Below are 4,939 nucleotides of genomic sequence, written 5' to 3'. Positions count from 1 at the left end.
TATATCAATTATTATCCATCAGAGCAACGTAAAATAATAGCGTTAGTTTATCCGAGAGTGAGTGTGGGTAGGTGGTATTACATAAGATATATAGAATTATAGATTATGGTACGTGGAAAAACATTATTAGCTGTTTCCGTGAGGAGGAAGTGGAAAGCAAACGCAAAACGCATTATACGCATTATAGTATTATACGTAAAACGCAAATTCCAGTTGCGTTTTTCCCTATACCGTATCTCAACCTAAAATGCATTTTCCAAATGTGTTTTACGTATTCAATATAGAAAACGCAAGTCCTTCTTGCGTTTTACGTAAATACGAAAAAAAAAAAAAATTTGCCGGGACACATGCAAAAACACAAGTCCCAACTTAGTTTTACACATTTTTGTCAAAAAAAAAAAAAAGTCAGCACACAATTTGGGAAATAGAGGGTGGTCATAGCACATTTCAGTCATTTACCCATTAAAGGCGGGTGTATCTTATCAAGAAATTAATATTTTAGCTAGTTAAATATAAAAGTGATGTATAATAAGTATAAATGTTAGTAGATTAGTTCCAATGCAATTAGAAAAGTGTAGGTTAAAGGGAAAATTGTAATTTATGTATTTCCATAATATGTTAATTATCAATGTCATCTCTAAATTATTAGTGGTGTAAATGTTGCCATTCAATTTTCAAAACAATGCATATAGTGACATTCCGTAGCGTAAATGTTGCCCCTCAATTTTCAAAACGGTACTTATATTGCCCCTCCCAAACGGTACTGGAGGGGCAATATATGTACCGTTTTAAAAATTGAGAGGCAATATTTACACCACTAATAATTCAGGATGACATTTATAATTGACATATTATGGAGGGATATATATAACAATTTCCCCGTAGGTTAAATTTTTATACTCAATTAATTATCATTTAAAGTTCTCTTTATTTATATTGATTTCCTAGTCTATCTATATTGCCGCGGTTATATGAACACCATTCAAATTTTAAAGGAGGGAGTAATCTTTTTTTTTTTTTTTTAAAACGAGAACAGACTTTATTGCCGGCGAACAGCCCGATGAGAGGCAAAGCTCCTTTGATCATACAAAACTGCTAACCTGGCCTTTTCGGGCAAAGAGCTAGCGTCATAAAAAATTCTGGAAGATGGAAAACTCAAACCAGCTGTCGCTAAAGCATCTGCCACCTGGTTTGCTTCCCGATAGACATGTCCTATCGTGGAGCCCCAAGTAGCAAGGCTAGATCGAATAGAAAGAATCTCGTCTTTTATCCTCCATGGAATCCTTGTTTGCTCCCCCAACACTAAAGTGGCGAGGGCCAGCGAGTCCACTTCAACCATGAACGGGTATTTAGCAAACGCCTCACACCATTGCAAAGCTAAACGCAGCGAGACAGTCTCAGCTTCCAAAGCCGAGGCAGCATCAAGACGGAAGCATAAGCTAATTTGAAGAATGCCCCGAGAGTCCCGTAAGCACGCCCCACCGGCAGAAGCATCCGTCGTGAAAGCCGCATCAGTGTTAAGCTTTAATCGGCCGGCAGGCGGGGTCAACCATTTAACCCATATCGAAAGAAGTCTCGGCGGAGGCGTAAAACGCGCCACCAGACCTATCGCCAGAAGAGGATCGTCGCTCGAACTTGATCGCTTAAGCTTATGGGTGGTGGAGATAGCCAGCAAGTCGCGTTTAACACGCCTAACGATTTCTACTGCAGGTGGAGCTCGGCCATCATGAAGGCCCTAGTTGTAAGAACACCATAAGGTCCATAGTGCAAGGCTCGGTATTAAGTTTGCGCACCAAGCCGTCGCCGATCCCGGAACCGCGAACAGCCACCAAGAATGACATTCAACTCTTATTGAATCAGCAGTAGGATTCCCCAAACCAAAAAGATTGCGAAAGTGTCTCCAAACCTGCTGGGCAACTGGGCAGGCGAGCAAACAGTGACTAAGATCCGCTGAGGCATTTGAACAAAGAGGACAGATGGAAGGAAGGCAAACACCAAAATTTTGAATGACATCTGGGAAAGGCAAAAATTGGCGTAGGAGCCGCCACATGAAGATTGAGATTTTTTAGGGCACCCCGTCTCCCCAAATGCAGCGCGCCGATAAGCTTCTGCCTGCCTTCGGCCTGAGGGCTTCATATGCCGATGCAGTAGTAAAATCACCATAAGGAGCCAGCGACCAGACCACTGAATCACCTTTGTAAACAACGTTAATATCCACAAAGTCATGTGCCTGCTGCATCTTCTTCCAAGTGAGTGAGGGAGCCAAACTAGGACGATTAAGGTACAAGGACTCCAAAAAATCACACCACAAAGACCCCCCTCGAAGCAAATTGAACAACAGCTTCGCGAAGGCAGCCTTCTGGATTGTGTCGATTGAACGAATTCCTAGGCCCCCCCTCATCCTCGGGATAACATAGCTTCCTCCAGGAAGCCCAGTGCCGCTTTGGCTTACCATTGTCCACTCCCCATAAGAAATTTGCAAATTTTGTTTCAAGAGAGCGTTTTGTCTGTCTAGGCAAGAGAACCGACGCAATAGTAAACAACGGGATTGAAGACAAAATATGACGAATCAAAATTAGCCGGCCTCCCGGCGATAACAGCTTTCTCTGCCAGCTCTGGAGACGCGTGTCGACCTTTTCAAGGAGATGCTGATAATAGAGAGGCCGATTCCTTCCTTTAAAAAGGCTGACACCAAGATACCGGAACGGCAACGAGGATTGTTGCATTCCCAGAATTCTCGACATATTACTGGCCCTAGCAGTTGGGCATCTCCTGGAAGTAACAAAAAAGCTCTTATGGAAATTAATTTTTTGTCCTGATCCTTGTTGATAAAGATCAAGAACATTGGCAAGGGCCTTTAGGGAGGCCGATGAGCCATTGACAAAAATGACTATGTCGTCGGCAAAAGCAAGGTGGGTGATTACGGGACAGTCTGGGTGCGTGGCATAAGGAGACAACAACCCTACTCCCATCTTTAAAATTAGGGAGCGCGATAGAGCCTCCGAGGCCAGAATAAATAAGAGAGGAGATAGCGGGTCGCCTTGCTTGACACCTCTAGTCGGCTGAAAAAATCCACAACTCACCCCATTAACCAAAACCGATAGTCTCGTTGCTTCCAGATTACGCATCACCACATTCACAAACATTGTCGGGAAGCCCAGTTTAAATAAGACAGCTTGCAAAAAAGGCCAGGATACCCTGTCGAAAGCCTTCATCATATCCAACTTAACAACAACATTTAAACCCCGACATTTCTTGTCAAGATATTGCATTAATTCCAAGGCCAATAAGATGTTATCCTGAATATTGCGGCCTTGCACAAAACCCTCTTGCTCCTTGGAAATCAAATTCGGAAGGACGATAGCCAACCTAGAAGAGATTACCCTTGTGAAAACTTTACTGATGAAAGTGCACAGGCAAATAGGCTTGTAATCAGCAAAGGAGTCTGGATTTGACTTCTTCGGGATTAGGACTATTTGTGCACTTGCCATTGCTCGGGGAATCAGGACACTAACAAAAAAATCCTGCACTGCCCAAAAAATATCTTCGTGAACCAGGTCCCAACAGTCTCTGTAAAAAGCACCTGAAAAACCATCCGGTCCCGCTGCGCTGTCCGGGTCCAGTTTCCAAACCGCTTCTTTTACCTCTTCGCGGGAGAGAGGCGCTAGGAGAGATTGTGCTTCGCGATCAGTCAACCTCGAAGAGAGGCAGTCCACAAGGGCGGATGACCCTGGACAGTCCTCGGCCGAAAAGAGGGTCGTATAGAAATTTACTACCTCCTGCTGTATGTCTTCCTGGGTGGTAAGTAAAAGACCTTCTGAATTTTTCACACTGGATATTCTTTGGCGGCGATGTCTATCCTTAACCACTGCGTGGAAGTATCGAGTGTTAGCGTCGCCCTCTCGCAACCACTTGATCCTTGCCGTTTGCCTCCAAAAACACTCCTCCTGTTTAAGTGCCATAAGCAAATCAGCTTGGAGAGCATGGAGCGAAGCTCGCGACTCCTCAGATGGATTGCTAGCGTAAGTGTGTTCAGCCGCTGCCACCCCGGCCTCTAAAACCTTCACACGGTCAAAAACATTTCCAAAGATTTCTTTATTCCACACTTTCAAAGCTATTTTTAGACGCTTCAGTTTGTATGCAAGGGCCCTCATGCCGCCACCATCAGCCGGCAAAGACCAATTTTGGCGAACAACCCGCTTAAAATCTGGATGTGATAGCCACATGCGCTAAAATCTAAATTGTTTCGGGCAAGACATACTGTTATTTGTAGCAGTAAACACTAGCAGAGCATGGTCCGAGGTCGCTCGAGTGAGCACTTGAATTTGCACCTCAGTAAAAGAATCGCGACAGTGGGAGTTCAAGAGAAAACGGTCGAGCCTTTTCCAGACTGCACCCGTGGCTCGCCTCCCATGCCAGGTGTACAGACTCCCCGTTACAGGCAAATCAAGCAAATTATTATCATGGATGAAGCTGGAAAAATCCCCAATGTTATTTGTGTCTGGCAGTGCATCGCCCCTGTACTCAGATATACTGGAGATCACATTAAAATCACCTCCTAGGATAAAAGGCTCAGAGCTCTCCAGCAAAGATGATAGTTGCTGCCAAAGACTTGTCCTCTCCGCCCTAGAATGCTTCCCATATACTGCCACATAAATGAAAGAGAACTGCCAAGGTTTGTAAAGGACACGGCTGCAGACAAACTGATCAGTATCGGCCATAATGTCAAGCTCTAAGTCAGTAGACCAAAAAAGCCAAATTTTTGTTTCCAAGGATGCATATCCGTTAGAGAAGCCAAGTTCCTGAGTCAGAGAAGATAACCTGTCTGAAGTGAGCATTGGCTCAATTATTGAAGCAAAGAGAATGCGCTCACGCCGGAGAAGTCGTTTGAGCCTAGTCCGTGAGGAGAGAAGGCCCCTGACATTCCAACTGAGCATAT

At 44.3% G+C, this 4,939-nt stretch overlaps 1 protein-coding gene across 1 annotated transcript in view; it reads right to left on the bottom strand.

Moving 5' to 3' along the window:
- LOC109157812 (dehydration-responsive element-binding protein 1E-like) overlaps window positions 1-41 on the bottom strand; it is a 644-nt gene extending 603 nt beyond the window's left edge. The window contains exon 1 of the mRNA XM_019305653.1: window positions 1-41. This exon is cut by the window's left edge and continues 603 nt beyond it. The gene's annotated coding sequence lies outside the window, so the exon portion shown is untranslated.
- Window positions 42-4,939: the final 4,898 nt, after the last annotated feature.

This window comes from Ipomoea nil, unplaced genomic scaffold, assembly GCF_001879475.1.
Source record: "Ipomoea nil cultivar Tokyo-kokei standard unplaced genomic scaffold, Asagao_1.1 scaffold2792, whole genome shotgun sequence".
NCBI classification, from domain to species: domain Eukaryota; kingdom Viridiplantae; phylum Streptophyta; class Magnoliopsida; order Solanales; family Convolvulaceae; genus Ipomoea; species Ipomoea nil.
The sequence above is the reverse complement of the archived record's forward strand: the minus strand, read 5'-3'. Positions and strand labels throughout refer to the sequence as shown.